We start from the raw sequence: 23,578 nt of genomic DNA, 5'->3' as shown, positions 1-23,578 counted from the left end.
GACTTCTTTTTAAACCCAATTTTGTTTTAAGGCCAAATTATTTTAAAAGACTGGTCAGGCACAACAATGTGATTCTGGGTAAGGGAATTGGGTACGCCGGCCCGTTGGAAGCCGACGCCCGGAAAAACCGGCCTCTATTATTAACCTATGATTTCTAATTTATTTTAGTTAGAAAAGCCAAATTATTTATTTAATTAAACCCAACCCAAATAAATCGGACCGAGTTCCTATTTGGAAAATTGTTTAATCGTCCCAAACAAATCTAATTATCACATAGCAATTATTCAAAATAAAACAATAACCAAAGCAATTAAAACAAATAAATAAAAGACCCGCTCTTACCTTATGGTTCAAGGCGGGCGACAAACCGAATCAAAAATAATAAATCAAATAATAAAAGACCCGCTCTTGCCTTATGGTTCAAGGCGGGTAACAAACCGGATCCAAAAATATATATATATAAGTCGAATCAAAAATTAAATCCATAAACTAATAAAAATAAAACCATACATAATTGTTATTTAATATCTAAATCACATTTTAATTTTTTTTATTTTTTAGTTTAATTTTATTTTTGCATTCAACCAAAAATAATAAAATTCATACAAATAAATATATATAATCACATTTTAATATTTTAAGCTTAATTAAACTATAATCTATTCATAATTGGCCATTTTCAGATTTATTAAAAAAATCAAATTTTATTTATATGTGTGATTTTCTTTTTCGGATGAACAGTGCTTAAATAGTACGTGAACAGTGTGTGAATAGTGCCTAAATAGTGCGTGAACAGTGTCTGAACAGTGTATTTCCAGAAAAATTAAGAACATTTACTGTTCATCGATGAACAATTACTGTTCACCGATGAACAACTGCATATTTATTATTATTATTTTTATAAAATTATTTTTAAGTGATTTTTATGATTTAAGGGTATATAAAATGGCCAAATATAAATATACTATAATTTAAAGAAACTTAAATTACTAAAACCATAAAAATATATAAACAACACAAAAATATGTAAATAAAATAAAAGTATGTAAAAGATACAAAAATGTTAAGGAAATTACCTGATCCTCAGATTGAAGATTGTGAATGGATCAAACAGATCTCACAGAAGCTTTGTTTCCAAGGATTTAAGTATGTTTTCTTTGTGAATTTTTGAAGAGAAATTTGACCGCACAATATATTTTTTTAAGATTTAAGATTGTAAAGAAGTGTATAGTAGTAGTGTAGAAGTGTAGATTGTAGTGTGATTATAGTGTAGAAGTGTGGTAGTGTCGAGAGAGAGGAAGAGAGAGAGAGAGAGAGCCCCTTGTGTAGGTGGTATTTATAGAGTTTAGGGAACGCGTGCTACAGTAGCACAGCTACTGTAGCTACGCGTTTTTCCTTTTTTTTTTTTTTTTTTTAAGTTAGTGCATTTGATTAGGGAACGCGTGCTACAGTAGCACAGCTACTGTAGCTACGCGTTTTTCCCTTTTCTTTTCTTTATATATATATATATATATATATATTTTTTTTTTTATGCTGCACAGCTGCATCACACAGCTGCACAGCAGCTGTGTGATGCAGCCATGATGTAGCCATGATGCAACTCTTTTTTATTTTTATTTTTTATTTTTATTTATTTATTTATTTATTATTATTTTTTTTTGTTTAAATCCTTGGATTAAAAGACTTCTAGATGATATTGAACCAATCTCGTATCATCATTGGATCAGGCGGGGCATAAAAAACACGCGTCAACATTAGGCAATTTGCTTGCCAAAAGATGATTGTTTAGGCGATTGTCGCCAAAATTGATTATTTGAAGGCTTTTAGCTAAAATGAGTTGATTTAGGCAATTTGTTTACCAAAAAAATGTTGATTGGGTGATTGTCGCCAAAATTGATTAATTTTAAGGCTTTTAGCCAAAAGTGATTATTTGAAGGCTTTTAGCCAAAGAATTGATTTAAGCGATTTGTCGCTGAAAGTAGTTAATCGTACTTATAGGCAATTTATTTGCCAAAAGTGATCAACTGAATTGCAATGTAAGCAATTGATTGCCAAGAAAAAACGTGTTTAATGAAGGCTATTTCGCCACAATTATTGATTAATTGGACCTAAGCCGGATTGTTTGAAATAAAGGTGATTAAACCATAGTTATTAATTAACTAGGTTCTTTAGCCAATATTGTCGGATTTAGGCTTTAATACCACGATTATTAATTAACTGGGCATTTAGCCTAAACTTATTTAATTGAGGCAGTTTATTTGCTTATTGATGACGTGAATGCATTTATGCAGTTGTAGAATTAGGAGTAGAAGAGAAGCATGCATGAAGTACCAAATTTAAATGAACAGGGTTTAGTTTATGTACCTGAGTCAGTCGTCGGCCACTTCTTAGCTCCAGGTTAAGCTCCTCGTTAAGGGAATATTAATTAATTCAACTTTAGTGACCAATTAACAAAGCAAGAAAGCAATAAAGCTAAATTAAAATGCAGAAAAGCAGTAAAGAATCGCAAGGAGTGTAGAGGAGAAGGAGCGTCCGTCAACACAGACTGAGTGTCTAAAACTGAGTGCCCGGGACTGATTTTATAGGCAAAAATCGGGCTGGAGGGCGGCAGCTGCCGCCGCAAGGGCGGCCGCTGCCGCTGTGGCCGGCGACAGCTCCCGCCTAAGAGGGCGGCAGCTGCCGCCGTGGCCGTTGCCGCCGGTGAGGGTGGCTGCTGTTGCCGTGAAGGGCGGCCTCAGCCACTGGCAAAGGCGGCTGCCGTTGTGGAGGGCGGCATCCGCCGCCGCGGCCGGCGGGTTTTCTAGTTTTACGTTCCGGAGGTTTTTTCGGGAGTTTCGGACCTCCAAAAAATATTTCGGGACCAGTTCCGCGATCCTCGTGACGTCCCGGACGTTTTAAGTACCATATTGGCATACTTCCGGTAAATTTCCAAAATGGCCTCTGGTCCGGCCGGACTGTTTGCAGTCCGGGAAAACTGGCTTTTTGAGCCTCAAAATTTGAGTATTCACAGTTGCCCCCCACTGGCTATCATAAAAATGATTTAGGCAATTTGCTTGCCAAAAGATGATTGTTTAGGCGATTGTCGCCAAAATTGATTATTTGAAGGCTTTTAGCCAAAATGAGTTGATTTAGGCAATTTGTTTGCCAAAAAAATGTTGATTGGGCAATTGTCGCCAAAATTGATTAATTTTAAGATTTTTAGCCAAAAGTGATTATTTGAAGGTTTGTAGCCAAAGAATTGATTTAAGTGATTTGTCGCTGAAAGTAGTTAATCGTACTTATAGGCAATTTATTTGCCAAAAGTGATCAACTGAATTGCAATGTAGGCAATTGATTGCCAAGAAAAAACGTGTTTAATGAAGGCAATTTCGCCACAATTATTGATTAATTGGACCTAAGCCGGATTGTTTGAAATAAAGGGGATTAAACCGTAGTTATTAATTAACTAGGTTCTTTACCCAATATTGTCGGATTTAGGCTTTAATACCACGATTATTAATTAACCGGGCATTTAGCCTAAACTTATTTAATTGAGGCAGTTTATTTGCCTACTGATGACGTGAATGCATTTATGCAGTTGTAGAATTAGGAGTAGAAGAGAAGCATGCATGAAGTACTAAATTTAAATGAGCAGGGTTTAGTTTATGTACTTGAGTCAGTCGTCGGCCACTTCTTAGCTCCAAGTTAAGCTCCTCGTTAAGGGAATATTAATTAATTCAACTTTAGTGACCAATTAACAAGGCAAGAAAGCAATAAAACTAAATTAAAATACAGAAAAGCAGTAAAGAATCGCAAGGAGTGTAGGGGAGAAGGAGCGTCCGTCAACACAGACTGAGTGTCTAAAACTGAGTGCCCGGGACTGATTTTATAGGCAAAAATCGGGCTGGAGGGCGGCAGCTGCCGCCGCGAGGGCGGCCACTGCCGCTGGGGAGGGCAGCCGCTGCCACCGTGGCCGGCGGCAGCTCCCGCTGAGGAGGGCGGCCACCGTGGCCGTTGCCGGCGGCTGCTGCCGCCATGAAGGGCGGCCTTAGCTGCTGTCACTGGCGGCTGCCATCGCCGTTGCCGCGGCCGGCGGACTTTCTAGTTTTACGTTTTGGAGGCTTTTCCGGGAGTTCCGGACCTCCAAAAAATATTTCGGGACCAGTTCCGCGATCCTCGTGACGTCCCGGACGTTTTAAGTACATATTGGCACACTTCCGGTAAATTTCCAAAATGGCCTCTGGTCTGGCCGGACTGTTTGCAGTCCAGAAAAACTGACTTTTTGAGCCTCAAAATTTGAGTATTCACAGGCGGTCTAGGCAAAAGTCAGGGCAAAGAGCCTGCTAGAGTCGAAAACCCGAAAGGGCGGCTACTAAGCAAAAGTTAAAAAAAAAAAAAATTTGAGTTCCTTTCAAAGTTAAAAAATCTCTTTCAAAGGTCTCCTTGGGAGTATATAAATCATTTTTTCCAGGAATCACTGAGTTTCTTCGAGTCAAAATTCACCACAAGAAAAATTTGAGTCTCTAAAATCAAGTCTCCATCACCAGTGGTCATTCCACAATGAGTCACAAAAATCGAGTCATTCTTAAAAGTTTGTTTTGAAAGCGTCACTCTTTGAGTCATTCCTCAAGAAAAAAAAAAGAGAGAGAGGAAAATATCAATTCAGTCCCCGGGGTTTCCAAAACAACCCTAAAAAAATGTCAAACACAATCGTTGAGAGGTAATTCTTTAATACCTCGTCTCCACTCGGACCATCGTTTCTTCGATCCTTTCAGACGAGCGATGTCATCCACCTTGTCCGTTTCCTCGAGTCATATAAGTGGCTTTGTTCTCTTTGATTCCTCAATCGATTGGACAAGTGCAACACCAATGTTTTGAAGTATTCCATGGTCAGCACCATTCTGGGGGCAAGAAGTGATAAGAACCTTCACCATTCTCCTATCACAGAAGTAATCACGGAATTTTTAGTCTTTTATTAAGAAGAAATTCTATTTCAGCTAATAAGGGCATCAATTCTCTCAAGCAGGGGGCAAAATCCTCCAAGTCGGATTCAGGGGCAAGTGTTATAAAAAAAAACATACACAACCCAGGTGATAAGTGTAAATTTTATAGTGTTTTTTAATATAGTTTTTATTAGAATTTTAGTAAGCTTTTATTACTTTAATTTGATTTTAAATCACTTTTAATATAATTGTGTTCAAAAGCACACCAGACTAAAGCACACCCAGCCCGTGCCATGAAGCACGCCCGTGCTGTGCAGGCGGAACCAGCGTGAATTTAATACGCAAATCAAGCTTTTTCTCACATGGGCCGACTTCAGGGAGTTTCCTAAACACACTAAACAAGACCTGGACCTATTCTTGGAGGAAAAGGAGTCCTAATCAAGAAGAAATCAAGAGCCTAAACAGTCATGATTTCCTATAAAGGATTTTGCACTAAATAAGGATTCTATTTCCTAAAAGGAGTCAGATTTGCCTTCAGGAACTCTATATAAAGAGAGGAACTTCTCATAACAGGGGATCTCGTTTTTTATACAATTTCTTTACATAATTCTCTCTCTCTCTCAAAGATTTCAAGCATCAAATAATTGTGCCAAGACTCAAGGAAGCCATCAACATAGCTGTGATACAGTTTTTATTCTAAACTCTTCATCTTGTTTCTTTCTTTATTGACTGTCTTTAAATATGATGAATGATTCAAGTATGATTGGGTTTAATTTAACTACTATGTCTAGCTAAACTCTTATACTAGGGATTTGATGTAATTTAATTCGATTCCAGTTTATAATATTAGATTTATTTTTCTTTGTTCTTGTTATAACTTATTATTGTGCTTAAGGCTTCCAGGCAGAAAATTTCCCCTGGATTGAATTATTTCAATAATTACATTCGGGAGAAGGGTTATTGATATGAAAAAGATAATAATTTACTTGAGAATAATAACTTGATGCGGAAGCTATATGGTTTGACTCAAGGGGGGTTTTCATAAGTTAATAAATTATTAAGTTGTGAACTCACAAAACAACCATAAAACCTAATAATCTGATCTATGTTTAATTTCACTATTAAAGATAGGTAATTAAACTGGATTAGAATAGCTAACAATAAATCGGGAGAGCTTGTTAGTAACTTTAGGGTTGTTTCTCCTACTTGGACAATTAAAGTTGATTAATGAACTAATAGAATAAGCTAGATAGAATTAAGTGAAATCAAATTCCCTAGTAGCTTAATCCTCTGATTTCTTTTCACCTGAATTTTGTGTTTGATCTCTTCTATTTTTACTTTAAATTTTATTTACCTTACAGCGAATCTCTCTTATCGTCGTCTAAATAATAATAGGTTAACATAATTTTGGTAATTGATAAACAATCCCTGTGGATACGATACTCTCTTACTCTATATTACTTGTTACGATTTCGTACACTTGCGAACAAAAAAACGCTGTCGAGTTTTTGGCGCCGTTGCCGGGGATTGGCGTATCAATATCAATACGAATTACCCTATTGTTAATTTAGACACTCTTTTATTTAATTTTCTTTTAAGTACTGTTCCAGGTTGTTTTATGCAAAGAAGATCAAGGAATACAAATACTGAACCTCTAATCTTTGATCCAAAAATTGAACGAACTCTTCGAAGGCTCAACGCTGCAAGAAAAACACAAGAAATAAAACTCGAACAACAGGCAGACATGGCCAACAAAAACGAAAACGAAAATGAAAACATAGTCGGGCCACCACTTCAACATCCGGTCCGTACCTTAAGGGATTATACAACACCTAATCTGAATGGGACAACCTCAAGTATTACTAGACCTAGGGTAGAAGCTAATAACTTTGAGATTAAACCCGTAATTATCCAAATGCTCTCTACCTCGATCCAATATGGGGGGTTGCCTAGTGAAGATCCTAATGCTCACATCACCAATTTTCTGGAAATTTGTGACACTTTCAAACAAAACGGTGTTTCTGAAGATGCAATCAAATTAAGACTTTTCCCATTCACTCTTAGGGATAAAGCAAGGTCCTGGCTACAATCGTGTCCCGCTGGAAGTTTTACAACATGGGATGAATTAGCTCAAAAATTTCTAGCTAAATTTTTTCCGTCCTCAAAAACCACCAAGTTGCGCAATGAAATAATGACATTTGCTCATCATGATCAAGAGAGCTTATATGAAGCTTGGGAAAGATTCAAGGACTTGTTAAGAAAGTGCCCACATCATAATTTGCCCAAGTGGTTACAGGTACAAACATTCTATAATGCATTATCTCCTAACATCAAAATTACCTTAGATGCAGCTGCAGGTGGATCCTTTGAAAAGAAAGGAATTGATGAAGCATATGAGTTGATAGAGGAGATGGCAAGCAACAGCCACTACCAAAACAATACCGAAAGAAGAAGAACCACAGGAGTCTATGAAATAGATGCCATTACAGTACTTAATGCCAAGGTAGATAACATGGTAAGGAAATTGGACAAGTTAACTACTAATCCTGTAAATTCTGTTATGCAAATTTGTGATAGGTGCAATGGACAACATGGAATTGGGGAATGCATCATGGACTCTTTAAATCCACAAACTTTGGAGCAAGTGAATTATGTGATGAATCAAGGAAGAAAGAATTACCCCTATTCAAATTCATATGATAATGTGAACCCCTCCCCAAAACATCATAGCATATGAATGCATGTGACTAAGGGCAGAAATGCACGTGAATGTATGAGTCGCCACCTTGTTTAATTATTTTAGGGTAAACTAGGAAAAACCCTAAGTGACTCCGATTTTAATTAACCTAGTTACTAGATTAATTATCCCAATGTCTAAGGCATGGTGTGCAAACCCGAGATGGATCCCGAGACTATGTCATGCTGATAAACTAACCATGAATGAATGCTTTGCAGGGTGATTAATGTGATTGGACCAATTAAAATGTTTATACGATTTTGACTTGCCGCTCGGGGTTAAATCCCTAACGTGCCTACGTACTTCCGTTTGAATGGAAGATCAAAGTCAATGTAGTTCGATAGGCCTTCTTTGAAGGGCTTTGAATAGGGATGCTTTATGCATGAGTGTGTGTATGCTTTGTGCATTTTGTTTAGGCATTTTGCCAAAGATTGATTGTTTTAGGCATTTGATGCCAAAGATGTTGGTTTTAATGGCTTTTAGCCAAAAAGATTTAATTTAAGCAATCGTTGTCAGAAATTGATGTGAATTAGGCGATTGTCGCCAAAATTTGATTTATTTGAAGGCTTTAAAGCCAAAACATTGATTTAGGCAATTTATTGCCAAAAATTGGTTAGGCAATTTGTCGCCAAAGTGATTAAGGCATTTGTGCCAAAAGTTGGTATTGGAAGGCGTTTAGCCAAAAGATTTAGGCAATTTGTTTGCCAAAAGTGATTATTCGGGTGTTTGTCGCCAAAATGACTGATTTAAGGCTTTTAGCCAAAATGAATTGATTTAGGCAATTTTTGCCAAAAGTTGATGCGATTTAGGCGATTGTCGCCAAAATGATTGTTTGAAGGCTTTTAGCCAAAATATTGATTTAGGCAATTTATTGCCAAAATTGATGATTGGGCGATTGTCGCCAAATATTGATTGATTTAATGGCTTTTAGTTTGCCAAAAAGTAATTATTTGAAGGCTTTTAGCCAAACAAATTGATTAATTTAAGGCATTTTGCCAAAGAATTGATTTAAGCGATTTGTCGCTGAAAGTAGTTAATCTAATTTATAGGCAATGTGTTTGCCAAAAATTGATTAACCGAATTGTAATGTAGGCAATTTTATTGCCAAGAAAAAACGTGTTTGTATTAAGGCCTTTTAGTCACAATTATTGATTAATTAGACTTAAGCCGAATTTGTTCGAAATAAAGGCAATTTCACCATAGTTATTGATTAACTAGGCTTTTTTTAGCCAATATTGTCGGATTTAAGCTTAACACCACGATTATTGATTAACCGGGCGTTTAGCCTAAATTTATTTAATTGAGGCAGTTTATTTGCCTAATGATTGACGTGAATGCATTTATGCAGTTGTAGAATTATTAGGAGTAGAAGAGAAGCATGCATGAAGTGCTAAAATTAAATAGGCAGAGTTTAGTTCATGTACCTGATTTAATCGTCGACCGCTTCTTAACTCCAGGTTAAGCTCCTCGTTAAGGTAATATTAATTAATTTAATTTTAAATGACCAAATAACAAAGCAAGAAAATAATAAAGCTAAATAAAAATGCAGAAAAGCAATAAAGAATCGCAAGGAGCGTAAGGGAGAAGGAGCGTCCGTCAACACAGACTGAGTGTGGAAAACAGAAGGCCCGGGGCTGCTTTTATAGGCGAAAAATGGACTGTTTCGGCGGCTGGGCACCGGTCTCGGCGGATGGGCCGCCTGTCTCGGTGGCTGGGTTCGACGACTGGTGCTCGGCGGCTGGGCCGCCTGGGGCCGGCCGCTCGGGCCGCCGGTGGCCGGCGGCTCGGGCCGCCGTGCCTGGTGGTTTTGCTAATTCTCGCTCCGGAGGCTTTTCCGGGAGCTCCGGACCTCCGAAAAAAATTCGGGGACTAGTTCCGCGATCCTAGCGATGTCCCGGACGTTTCAAGTACCATATTGGCATACTTTCGGGAAACTTCCAAGATGGCCTTCAGTCTGGCCGGACTGCTTGCAGTCCGGGAAAACTGGCTCTTTGAGCCTCAAAATTTGGGTGTTCACAGGTGACTGCAGCCGCTGTCGCCGGCGGCTGCTGCCGCCTTTAAGGTCGACCACCATTGCCGCGGCCGGGAAAACTGGCCTTTTTTTGAGCCTCAAAATTTGAATATTCACAGTTGCCCCCCACTGGCTATCATAAAATGATTTATGAGAGCCAGTGGCTGTTTGAAGGAGCAAATTTTAAGGATGGGCGGAGGAGGAAACCCCGCCGTGGGTTTTTTCTTTGAAATGAAATGATCAAATGCATGGATTTATGTTTGTAACTTAAAGATGTTTTTGCCTCTTTAAGGACTTAAAAAGAAGTTTTGCCTCTTAGAGGACTTGAAAAGATGTTTTACCTCTTAATGAGGGCTTGAAAAGAGATTTTGCCTCTTAATGAGGGCTTGAAAAGATATTTTGCCTCTTAATGAGGGCTTGAAAAGATGTTTTGCCTCTTAATGAGGGCTTGAAAAGAGATTTTGCCTCTTAGAGGACTTGGAAAGATGTTTTGCCTCTTAATGAGGGCTTGAAAAGAGATTTTGCCTCTTAGAGGACTTGAAAAGAGATTTTGCCTCTTAATGACGGCTTGAAAAGATGTTTTGCCTCTTAATAAGGGCTTGAAAAGATGTTTTGCCTCTTAATGAGGGCTTGAAAAGAGATTTGTTTTATTTTTGTTTTTTTCTTTGAGAACCAAGGGTCCACCTAAAGTCGAAATGATCAAATGGCTTGGTTTTGGATGAAAAATGGTTGGTTATTGGTTGGGGTTTCACCCTAGGTTTTATGGAAGAAAAAGGTTAACCATTAACCGGGTTCTACCCTGGGTTTGTGTAAAAGGGGTTGACGATGGTTGGGTTCCACCCTGGGTTGTGTATGTTTTTTTTTTTATAACACTTGCCCCTGAATCCGACTTGGAGGATTTTGCCCCCTGCTTGAGAGAATTGATGCCCTTATTAGCCGAAATAGAATTTCTTCTTAATGAAAGACTAAAAATTCCGTGATTACTTCTGTGATGGGAGAATGGTGAAGGTTCTTATCACTTCTTGCCCCCAGAATGGTGCTGACCATGGAATACTTCAAAACATTGGTGTTGTACTTGTCCACTCGATTGAGGAATCAAAGAGAACAAAGCCACTTATATGACTCGAGGAAACGGATAATATGGATGACATCGCTCGTCTGAAAGGATCGAAGAAACGATGGTCCGAGTGGAGACGAGGTATTAAAGAATTACCTCTCAACGATTGTGCTTGACATTTTTTAGGGTTGTTTTGGAAACCCCAGGGATTGAATTGACATTTCCCTCTCTCTCTTTTTTTTCTCGAGGAATGACTCAAAGAGTGACGCTTTCAAAACGAACTTTTGAGAATGACTCGATTTTTGTGACTCGTTGTGGAATGACCACTGGTAATGGAGACTTGATTTTAGAGACTCATTGGAGACTCGATTTAGAGACTCAAATTTTTCTTGTGGTGAATTTTGACTCGAAGGAATTCAGTGATTCCTGGAAAAAATGATTTATATACTCCCAAGGAGACCTTTGAAAGGGAATTTTTTTTATTTTAAGGACATACTTTGTTGTTTATCCTACGAAAAATGGACTCTCCAAAAGAATTCATGAAAGCACCTTTTTTTTTTTTTTTTTTTTTGCCTTAACTTTTGCCTAGCAGCCGCCCTTTTGGGTTTTCGACTCCAGCAGGCTCTTTGCCCTAACTTTTGCCTAGACTGCCCTTTCGGGTTTTCAGCCTAGCGGGCTCAATTCTTGCCTGAAGCCGCCCTTTCGGGTTTTCAACTCCAGCTTTTTAATTTTCTTTTCTTCTTTTTTTTTATTTTTTTTTATTTTTTATATTGGCAAAGAGAAAATGCTTTTTATGATGCAAACTTATGTTTGTGACCGCGCCTTTGCGGCTGCCTACGTATCTCCAAGAACTCTTCGGGGGATGGGGAGAATCAGGTCTTTCGTAGTTCCTTCTGGGATGCGAACTTCGTGCTCGACTGGTGCGGAATTCATCTCCGGCTTGATGTTAGTGCGGAATTCCTTTCCGTCTTGGTGCGAAATTTATTTCCGACTTGCTGTTGGGGCAAAATTCAATTTCGCCTTAATGCTGATTGTGGAATTCATTTCCGATTTGATTTCTTCACGGGATTTCTTCCCGTCTTGATATTAATACAGAATTCATTTCTGGCTTGATTTCTTCGCGGGATTTCTTCCCGGCTTGATGTCTTTGTGGGATTCCTTTCCGGCTTGATGTCTTTGCGGGATTCCTTCCCGACTTGATGTTGATGCAGAATTCATTTCTGACTTGATTTTCTTCGCGGGATTTCTTCCCGGCTTGCTGTCTTTAAGGGATTCATTCCCGACTGGATGTCTTTACGGGATTCCTTCCCGACTTGATGTTGATGCAGAATTCATTTCTGACTTGATTTCTTCGCGGGATTTTTTCCCGGCTTGAGGTTGAATCAACTTATTGACTCGAGCTCGTATGATAGTGATGACCCTAGGCGGATCTGACTTTGTTGTTGTAGTGGTTTTACCACTGGTTGACTGAAATATGACTTGTATTCATCACAAAGAGTTTTGAATACCCACATTGTGGTGGTAACTTGAGTGGCTTGAGTGTTGAAGAAGCTTTTATGCTTTGAGTTTGTGGCTTCGCCATGTTTGAATTCTTGAGGTTAATTTGATCCCTTTTCTTGAACTTTATCTTCCTCTGAATTTGAAATTTATTTCCTCAATGGTTCTCCTCTCCATAAAGAATTTTGAGGAGACTCTTCCTTTTCCTTGTTTTGAGAAATGATCCTTGTTTATAAGGACACTTGTACTTGTGCCATGCCTGGCGCTTGATTTTCAAGGTGTTTGTTGTCATCCAATTTGTGGAAATGACTGCTTCTTTTAACTTGCTTTTTCAAAATGTGAGCAGCCGCTTGGTCTTTGTCCTTATGGCTGAAATGATTTGTCATCTACCCTTGATGGGCTTGAATTTAACGGAGAGCTTGCAGTTGACCCATTTTTGACAACTTGATCTCCTGTAGCTTTGTCCTTGAATTCTTTCTTTTACTTGCTTAGAAGCAGCCTCTCCATAAAGAATTTCGAGGCAACTTGATTTTGAGATGTATGGATAGCATTGCGACTTCGTGCAGACCCAACCCAATTCCAAACATAACTTCTCTATTATGTTGCTTTTAAGCTCAAAATTCAGACACCTCTCTGTCGGAGCATCTTCCATTCCTGGGTTTTCGGAGAAACCATTCTGGCCCTAACCCCTTCAATCGGCTTTAACTCGGTACTGTTTGAAGTCTTGCGTACCCTTTGCTGGATCCTTTCCATGACTACCCTTCAAAACTTCCCCTTTGGTGGCTCTTCTTAAGATGCCCCCAGCTAGCTTTGATTGATGCAGAGCAAATGAAAGGATGAATGCATTTTTCTTTGCCAATTTTTATTATCTTTTTTTTATCATCATTTTTTTTTATTATTATTATTTTTTTGAATTTTTTTTTTTGCTTCCACAGGAAAGGATAGGGAAAGAGTATAAACATGATTGGAACGTAAACTGATCCCTTTTTATTGATAAGACAAAATTTGTGTACAAAAGACACTTAGATTTACAAATTTGAATTGAATGAAAACTTGAATGGAAATGAAAATGAAAAGAAAAAAAAACTAGACCCTAAAAGATAGACTCTAGGTGGACTGTGATGGACTAGGATTGGATTGACTGTAGTGACTTTGTTCTTCTCGATGCTTCAATCGATCAGACATGTTGTTGTTGGTCTTGAACAATTCCTTTGTTCTTTTGGAGGCTTGATCTCAACCTTCTCAGGCACAAACTTCATTTATTTCTAAGAAAATTTCGAAAGGATCGAACGATTCTTGTTCAGCAATTTTTTTTTGCATTAATCCCATGGTTAGGCAAGGGATTGGTTGATATTCAGCTTGCTCTTGGGGATGATGGACCCATTGTCAACCAGGTCTTGTAGACGGTTTTTCAAAGTCCAGCATGATTCTGCTTCTTGTATGAGTCTTCTTTGAGCTGACCCAACTGGATTAAGTCTTCCACCTTAGTTGCAGTCACAATGAGTGATTGGAACGTAGGCAAGTACTGTGTTTGAAGTTGTGACTGGTAGACAGGCAGTAAATTCTTGATTATTATGTCAACTTGTTCCTGTTCAGAGGGTCGGTTGATCATTTGAGCAGCTTTGGCTCTCCATCTCAAAAGGAACGAGGAGAAGGGCTCATTGTTCTTTTGTTTAGTGGTTTCTAGTTCCCTTCGAGTAACATCCACCTCCATATTATAGTGATATTGGGAATTAAATGCATTGCAAATGTCCTCCCAGGTCTTCATCTTAGATCGATCCAGGCTAACAAACCATCTTAATGCAGCACCAGTCAAAGATTGCTGAAACAACTGAGCAAGGAGCTCGCTGTTCAGGCCAAACGGGTTGAGGGCACCCACATACATTTTCAGATGCGTTATGGGGCAAGTGGTTCCGTCAAACTTGTCCATGTTGGGCATCTTGAATTTTGTGGGCAGTCTTACTTCAGGGAATAAGGACAAGGAGTCCATGTCCACCACTTCCTTGTGTGTTTTAACGGCAGTGATTGACCTTTCCAAAAGTTCCAATTTTTCTCTCATTTTTTGAGCTTCTAGCTCAGAAGCAGTTCTGGAGGGCATGTCATCCAGGTTAAGGGTAGGGTTTGTCGGTTCAGCACTAGGTCCTTGATTGGAGGTAGCAGGCCCACTTCCCCCAGCTGAAGCCCCATTTCCATTACCACTACCTAGTTCAGCTATTAGTGCAGTCCTCTAGGCAGCTAATGCCTCATTCATTCTAGCCTCCATTCTGGCCTCCAATTGTTCTATGAGATTTTGGATGTCAGACAGTGATGCCATTGGTTTAATCGGGGTTGTTGGACTTCTGGGTGAGAGCTCAGTTGGTGTTTCGGGTACAGGTGGTCTTTGGAGGGGTACCTGTAAAAGGACATAGTCAAAATGATTAGACTATCCTATATAAGGTGTTTTCATAGGGTATGTGAGATAGTGTGAGGTAGGGTAGTGTATGGGTAAGGTATTTGGACTTGACACTTGTGATGTGGGGTGGTATGACCAAACAATGTAGGGTAGCGTTGGTAGGGTAGGACACCTAGGATAGGACCCAATGGGATGTGATATGTAAGGTAGGGCTGGACACCTCGACTTTTCGGAAGGCCCTAAGTTCTCAAAGAATTTTTTTTTTGGGCCTTAAGGGCCAAAATATGAATTTTTGGGCCTTTGAGGCCAACATGTGAGTTTTTGGGCCTTTGAGGCCAACATGTGAGTTTTTGAGCCTTTGAGGCCAAATTGGGAATTCTCGGGCCTTTGTGGCCAAATTGGGAACTTTTGGGCCTTTGGGGCCAAATTGGAAATTTTTGGGCCTTTGGGGCCAAGATGTGAATTTTAGGGCCTTAGGGGCCAAGATGTGAATTTTCGGGGCCTTTGGGGCCAAATTGAAAATTTTTGGGCCTCTGGGGCCAAATTGAGAATTTTTGGGCCTCTGCGGCCAAATTGGAAATTCTTGGGCCTCTGGGGCCAAAATGGGTATTCTTAGGCCTCTGGGGCCAAATTGAGAATTTTTGGGCCTCTGTGGCCAAATTGGAAATTTTTGGGCCTTAGGGGCCAAAATGTGAACTTCTGGGCCATTGTAGCCAAATTGAGAATTTTTGGGCCTCTGGGGCTAAATTGAGAATTTTTGGGCCTCTGCGGCCAAATTGGAAATTCTTGGGCCTCTTGGGCCAAAATGGGTATTCTTGGGCCTCTGGGGCCAAATTGAGAATTTTTGGGCCTCTGTGGCCAAATTGGAAATTTTTGGGCCTTAGGGGCCAAAATGTGAACTTCTGGGCCATTGTAGCCAAATTGAGAATTTTTGGGCCTTTGGGGCCAAATTGAGAATTTTTGGGCCTTTGTGGCAAAAATGTAATTTTCCAGGTCTCAGGGACCAAAATGTAATTTTCCAGCTTTGAAATGGAATGTTTTTTTTAGTGAAGTATGGGATGAATGCGTGAATGCGCACAACATCACAACACAATTCATTTTAATGGAATGATTCAGCATCATTGGGTGCATACAGTCCTAAAGGATAGGTTCTATAGGCTATGACACAAATAGAGAATTGGCTTATTAAGGGACCCTTGAACCTTGAGCATGGATATACCTAACCACATGTGAAACAAAGAGTTTCGCGTGGGTCCAACGGTACGCATACTCATGGGCCATCCCCAAAAGGATTAGGGATGGTTTGCGGTAACAGGGAGGACGCTTTAGCTGTCCGTCGACATAATCAAGGAGACCTGCCGATCAGCGCTACTTGCTATCCAGACTCAGAAGTTTGAACAGAGAGAGAAGAAATTCATTTGAAATTCATTTTTTTTTATGCAATGGAGAAAAAGATTCTCAATCGTGCAAATAAATCAACAAATTTAAATGATTTAAAGTAAATTTCAATTAGGTCCAAACTTTCCTTATTAAGCATTCTTAAAGAAAGAATACTTAATCCTTGCTAGGGTACCCTGCAAAACAAAGCATAGTAAAATAATACCCTAAAGAAGGGCAGGTTAGTTTACACAACAATTGTAGTCCACTTTATGCAAAATGATTACATAATTCCCTAGTGAAGTCGCCAAACTGTGAACCCCTCCCCAAAACATCATAGCATATGAATGCATGTGACTAAGGGCAGAAATGCACGTGAATGTATGAGTCGCCACCTTGTTTAATTATTTTAGGGTAAACTAGGAAAAACCCTAAGTGACTCCGATTTTAATTAACCTAGTTACTAGATTAATTATCCCAATGTCTAAGGCATGGTGTGCAAACCCGAGATGGATCCCGAGACTATGTCATGCTGATAAACTAACCATGAATGAATGCTTTGCAGGGTGATTAATGTGATTGGACCAATTAAAATGTTTATGCGATTTTGACTTGCCGCTCGGGGTTAAATCCCTAACGTGCCTACGTACTTCCGTTTGAATGGAAGATCAAAGTCAACGTAGTTCGATAGGCCTTCTTTGAAGGGCTTTGAATGGGGATGCTTTATGCATGAGTGTGTGTATGCTTTGTGCATTTTGTTTAGGCATTTTGCCAAAGATTGATTGTTTTAGGCATTTGATGCCAATGATGTTGGTTTTAATGGCTTTTAGCCAAAAAGATTTAATTTAAGCAATCGTTGTCAGAAATTGATGTGAATTAGGCGATTGTCGCCAAAATTTGATTTATTTGAAGGCTTTAAAGCCAAAACATTGATTTAGGCAATTTATTGCCAAAAATTGGTTAGGCAATTTGTCGCCAAAGTGATTAAGGCATTTGTGCCAAAAGTTGGTATTGGAAGGCGTTTAGCCAAAAGATTTAGGCAATTTGTTTGCCAAAAGTGATTATTCGGGTGTTTGTCGCCAAAATGACTGATTTAAGGCTTTTAGCCAAAATGAATTGATTTAGGCAATTTTTGCCAAAAGTTGATGCGATTTAGGCGATTGTCGCCAAAATGATTGTTTGAAGGCTTTTAGCCAAAATATTGATTTAGGCAATTTATTGCCAAAATTGATGATTGGGCGATTGTCGCCAAAAATTGATTGATTTAATGGCTTTTAGTTTGCCAAAAAGTAATTATTTGAAGGCTTTTAGCCAAACAAATTGATTAATTTAAGGCATTTTGCCAAAGAATTGATTTAAGCGATTTGTCGCTGAAAGTAGTTAATCTAATTTATAGGCAATGTGTTTGCCAAAAATTGATTAACCGAATTGTAATGTAGGCAATTTTATTGCCAAGAAAAAACGTGTTTGTATTAAGGCCTTTTAGTCACAATTATTGATTAATTAGACTTAAGCCGAATTTGTTCGAAATAAAGGCAATTTCACCATAGTTATTGATTAACTAGGCTTTTTTTAGCCAATATTGTCGGATTTAAGCTTAACACCACGATTATTGATTAACCGGGCGTTTAGCCTAAATTTATTTAATTGAGGCAGTTTATTTGCCTAATGATTGACGTGAATGCATTTATGCAGTTGTAGAATTATTAGGAGTAGAAGAGAAGCATGCATGAAGTGCTAAAATTAAATAGGCAGAGTTTAGTTCATGTACCTGATTTAATCGTCGACCGCTTCTTAACTCCAGGTTAAGCTCCTCGTTAAGGTAATATTAATTAATTTAATTTTAAATGACCAAATAACAAAGCAAGAAAATAATAAAGCTAAATAAAAATGCAGAAAAGCAATAAAGAATCGCAAGGAGCGTAAGGGAGAAGGAGCGTCCGTCAACACAGACTGAGTGTGGAAAACAGAAGGCTCGGGGCTGCTTTTATAGGTGAAAAACGGACTGTTTCGGCGGCTGGGCCGCCGGGGGTCGTTGGCTTGGGCCGCTGTGGCCGGCAGTTGGGCCACCGGAAGCCGGCGGCTGGGCCGCCGTGCCTGGTGGTTTTGCTAATTCTCGCTCCGGAGGCTTTTTCGGGAGCTCCGGACCTCCGAAAAAAATTTCGGAACCAGTTTCGCGATCCTCGCGATGTCCCGGACGTTTCAAGTACCATATTGGCATACTTTCGGTAAACTTCCAAGATGGCCTTCGGTCCGGCCGGACTGCTTGCAGTCCGGGAAAACTGGCTCTTTGAGCCTCAAAATTTGGGTGTTCACAGGCGACTGCAGCCGCTGTCGCCGGCGGCTGCCACCGCCTTTAGGGTCGACCACCACTGCCGCGGCCGGGAAAACTGGCCTTTTTTTGAGCCTCAAAATTTGAATATTCACAGATAACAGGTTAAGGAATCATCTTAATCTATCCTATGGTAATCCTAACAATGCCTTGAATGCACCACCAGGGTTCCATCCTCCAGAAAAGAAATCTCATGATGACCTCCTCACTGCTCTTTCCAAATCACACATGGAGTTCATGAATGAAACTAGAGAGAACCATAAAATCCAGCAGGCTGCAATAAGAAATTTAGAAATTCAGCTAGGGCAGTTTGCAAACATGATGGCATCTCGACCTCAAGGTACGTTACCTAGCAATACTGAAAAGAATCCAAAAGAACAAGTGCAGGCTATCACCTTGAGGAGTGGCAAACAATTAGATGAACCACCAAGGAAAGAAAAGGAAGAAAAAGAACAACCAAAGGTGCCTATCATTGACTTAGAGGAAAAAGAAAAGGTAAAACCCTATGTTCCTCCTATTCCCTTTCCACAAAAGATTAAAGAAAGCACAAGATGACAAGAGCTTCCTCAAGTTTCTGGATGTGTTTAAGAAGCTTCAAATTAATATTCCTTTTGCTGAAGCTCTTGCTCAAATGCCTAGCTATGCTAAATTCCTAAAAGATATCCTGAGCAAGAAACGAAAAATTGATGATCAAGGGAAGAAATGCAGTGCAATTACCCAAAACAAATTGCCTTCAAAGTTAAAAGATCCAGGAAGTTTTTCTATCCCTTGTAACATTGGTAATCTTGACTTTGAAAAAGCTTTGGCAGATTTAGGCGCTAGCATTAATCTTATGTCCTATGAAGTTTTTAAGATGCTAGGTATGGGAGAGCTCAAACCAACAAGGATGTCTTTGCAACTAGCAGATCGTTCAATTAAATATCCTAGAGGAATTGTAGAAGACGTGCTTGTAAAGGTAGGTACATTCATCTTTCCTGTTGTAAACCCCTCCCCAAACATCATGGCATATGAATGCATATGACTAAGGGAAGAAATGCACGTGAATGTATGAGTCGCCACCTTGTTTAATTATTTTCGGGTAAACTAGGAAAAAACCCTAAGCGACTCCAATTTTAATTAACCTAATTAATAGATTAATTAACCCAATGTTTAAGGCATGGTCTACGAACCCAAGGTGGATCCCGAGACTATGTCGTGCTGATGAACTAACCAAAACAATGAATGCTTTGCAGGGTAAATGATGCAATTGGACCAATGAAAGTGTTTATGTGATTTTAACTTGCCGCCCGGGGTTAAATCTCGAACGTGCCTACGTACTTCCGTTTGAATGGAAGATCAAAGTCAACGTAGTTCGATAGGCCTCTTTTAGAGGGCTTTGAATGGGTATGCTTTATGCATGAGTGTGTGTATGCTTTGTGCATTTTATTTAGGCATTTTGCCAAAGACTTGATTGACTTTTAGGCATTTGATGCCAAAAATGTTGATTTTAATGGCTTTTAGCCAAAAAGATTGATTTAGGCAATTGTTGCCAAAAATGTTGTGATTTAGGCGATTGTCGCCAAAAATACTTGATTTTAAGGCTTTTAGCCAAAAGGATTGATTTAGGCAATTGTTGCCTAAATTTGATGTGATTAAGGCAATTTATTGCCAAAAATTGGTTAGGCGATTTGTCGCCAAAGTGATTAAGGCATTTGTGCCAAAAGTTGGTATTGGAAGGCGTTTAGCCAAAAGATTTAGGCAATTTGTTTGCCAAAAGTGATTATTCGAGCGTTTGTCGCCAAAATGACTGATTTAAGGCTTTTAGCCAAAATGAATTGATTTCGGCAATTTTTGCCAAAAGTTGATGTGATTTAGGCGATTGTCGCCAAAATGATTGTTTGAAGGCTTTTAGCCAAAAGATTGATTAATTCTAAGGCACTTTGCCAAAGCTTCTGATTTAAGCGATTTGTAGCTAAAAAGTGGTTAATCTAATTTATAGACAATTTGTTTGCCAAAAATTGATTGAACCGTGGGCAATTTGTTGCTAAAATGTGGTTGATTTAATTGTAGGCAATTTGTTGCCAAAACGTGATTGATTAAGGCTTTTTAGCCACAATTATTGATTAATTGGACTTAAGCCGGACTGTTCGAAATAAAGGCAATTAAACCGTAGTTATTAATTCACTAGGCTTTTTAGCCAATATTGTCGGATTTAGCATTAATACCACGATTATTAATTAACCGGGTATTTTAGCTTAATCATATTTGATTCTGTGAACTCGTCCCCCAAATATTAGTGCATATAACGAATATGACTAAGGGCAGAAATGCACGTGAGTGTGTGAGTCGCCACCTTATTTAATTATTTTAGGGTAAACTAGGAAAAAACCCTAAGTGACTCCGATTTTAATTAACCTAGTTACTAGATTAATTATCCCAATGATTAAAGCACAATCTACAAACCCGAGGTGGATCCCGAGACCATGTCATGCTGATCAACTAACCAAAAGAACGAATGCTTCACAAGGTAAATGATGTAATTGGACCAAATGAAATGTTTAAGTGATTTCGACTTGCTGCTCGGGGTTAAATCCCGAACGTGCCTACGTACTTCCGTTTGAATGGAAGATCAAAGTCAACGTAGTTCGATAGGCCTTCTTTGAAGGGCTTTGAAGGTGTATGCTTAATGTATGAGTGTGTGTATGCTTTGTGCATTTTTGTTTAGGCATTTTGCCAAAGGATCGATTGATTCGATTAGGCGTTTGTCGCCAAAAATGTTGGTTTTAAGGCATTCGTGCCAAAAATGGTTGTCGGGCGATTTATCGCCAAAGTTGATATTTGGGCTTATTATTGCCAAAATTGATGTTCGGGTTTATTATTGCCGAAAGACGTTTTATTGGACGATTTGTCGCCAAAGTGATGTTTGGGCTTTTTATTGCCAAAATTGGTGTTCGGGCTTATTATTGCCGAAATGATTGATTTTAAGGCTTTTAGCCAAAATGTGTTGATTTAGGCAATCTATTTGCCAAAATGATGTGATTGGGCGATTATCGCCAAAATGATTGATTTTAAGGCTTTTAGCCAAAATGTGTTGATTTAGGCAATCTGTTTGCCAAAATGATGTGATTGGGCGATTGTCGCCAAAATGATTGATTTAAGGCCTTTGGCCAAAATGTGTTGATTTAGGCAATTCGTTTGCCAAAAGTGTTGATTGGGCGATTGTCGCCAAAATTGATTGATTTTAAGGCTTTTAGCCAAAATGAGTTGATTTAGGCAATTTGTTTGCCAAAAGTGTTGATTAGGCGATTGTCGCCAAAATGATTGATTTAAGGCCTTTGGCCAAAATGTGTTGATTTAGGCAATTTGTTTGCCGAGAGTGTTGATTGGGCGATTGTCGCCGAAATTGATTGATTTTAAGGCCTTTGGCCAAAATGAGTTGGTTTAGGCAATTTGTTTGCCCAAAGTGTTGATTGGGCGATTGTTGCCGAAATTGATTGATTTTAAGGCCTTTGGCCAAAATGAGTTGATTTAGGCAATTTGTTTGCCGAGAGTGTTGATTGGGCGATTGTCGCCAAAATTGATTGATTTTAAGGCCTTTGGCCAAGACGAGTTGGTTTAGGCAATTTGTTTGCCAAAAGTGTTGATTGGGCGATTGTCGCCGAAATTGATTGATTTTAAGGCCTTTGGCCAAAATGAGTTGGTTTAGGCAATTTGTTTGCCAAAAGTGTAATTGATTAAACTGTAGGCAATTTGTTGCCAAAACGCGATTGATTAAGGCCTTTAGCCACAATTATCAATTAATTAGACTTAAGCCAGACTGTTCGAAATAAAGGCAATTAAACCGTAGTTATTAATTAACTAGGCTTTTTAGCCAATATTGTCGGATTTAGCATTAATACCACGATTATTAATTAACCGGATATTTAAGTTTAATCATATTTGATTGAGGCAGTTTATTTGTCTAAATATGATATGAATGCATTTATGTAGTTATAGAATTATTAGGAGTAGAAGAGAAGCATGCATGAAGTGCTAAAATTAAATAGACAGAGTTTCGTTTAAGTACCTGATTTAATCGACGACCGCTTCTTAGCTCCGGATTAAGCTCCTCGCTTGGGAAAATATTAATTAATTAATTAGAATTCGTTTAATTTTAGTGGCCAAGTATCATAACACATAAAGAAATAAAGACTGAATTAAAAATGCAAAAAGCGGTAAAAGAATCGCAAAAGCGTGAGGGAGAAAGATCGTCCGTCAACACAGACAGGAGTGGCCAAAAATGAAGAGGTAAGTGGCCATTTATAGGCCAAAAATGGGCATAGGGCGGCAGCTGCCGCCGGCGCCGCCGGAGTCCGGCGGCAGGTGCCGCCGATGGCCGGCGGCCGGTGCCACCGGAGTCCGGCGGCAGGTCCCGCCACGTCTGGCGGTAGGTGCCGCCATGTCCGGCGGCCGGAGCCGCCGTGCTCGGCGGTGGCCCCTTGGGCCTTTCACTTCAGAGGAGTTTTTTAGGAGTTACGGATCTCCAAAAAATATTTCGGGAACTATTCCGCGATCTTCGCGACATTCCGGACGTTTTAAGTACCATATTGGCATACTTTCGGTGAACTTCCAAAATGGCCTTCGGTCCGGTCGGACTGTTTGCAAAAAGTCAAATTTACTGTAGCAAATTTTTATTATTCGCAGTCCGGGGAAACTGGCTTTTTGAGCCTCAAAATTTGAGTATTCACAGTTGCCCCCCACTGGCTATCATAAAAATGATTTATGAGAGCCAGTGGCTGTCTGAAGGAGCAAATTTTGAGGAGAGTAGGAAACCCCGCCGTTGGAATTTTTTTTTTTTTTTTTTGAAATGAAATGATCAAATGCATGGATTTATGTTTGCAACTTAAAGATGTTTTTGCCTCTTTGAGGACTTGAAAAGATGTTTTGCCTCTTAGAGGACTTGAAAAGATGTTTTGCCTCTTAATGAGGGTTTGGAAAGAGATTTTGCCTCTTAGAGGACTTGAAAAGATGTTTTGCCTCTTAGAGGACTTACAAAAATGTTTTGCCTCTTAGAGGACTTGAAAAAAATATTTTGCCTCTTAATGAGGGCTTGAAAAGAGATTTTGCCTCTTAGAGGACTTGAAAAAAATGTTTTGCCTCTTAATGAGGGCTTGAAAAGAGATTTTGCCTCTTAGAGGACTTGAAAAGATGTTTTGCCTCTTAGAGGACTTACAAAAATGTTTTGCCTCTTAGAGGACTTTAAAAAAATGTTTTGCCTCTTAGAGGACTTGAAAA

The 23,578-nt window shown here is 39.1% G+C and overlaps 1 non-coding gene across 1 annotated transcript; it reads right to left on the bottom strand.

Annotated features, from left to right (window-relative positions):
• Positions 1-7,095: 7,095 nt before the first annotated feature.
• On the bottom strand, positions 7,096-7,202 carry LOC149492645 (small nucleolar RNA R71). Its single transcript, XR_016319041.1, has one exon. It is a non-coding gene; the product is annotated as a small nucleolar RNA R71 (small nucleolar RNA).
• Positions 7,203-23,578: the final 16,376 nt, after the last annotated feature.

The sequence above is a fragment of the Jatropha curcas genome, chromosome 11 (assembly GCF_041381405.1).
Source record: "Jatropha curcas cultivar XTBG-Jc1 chromosome 11, XTBG_Jcur_1.0, whole genome shotgun sequence".
Taxonomy (NCBI): Eukaryota; Viridiplantae; Streptophyta; class Magnoliopsida; order Malpighiales; family Euphorbiaceae; genus Jatropha; species Jatropha curcas.
This window is presented reverse-complemented; position numbering and strand designations above follow the sequence as displayed.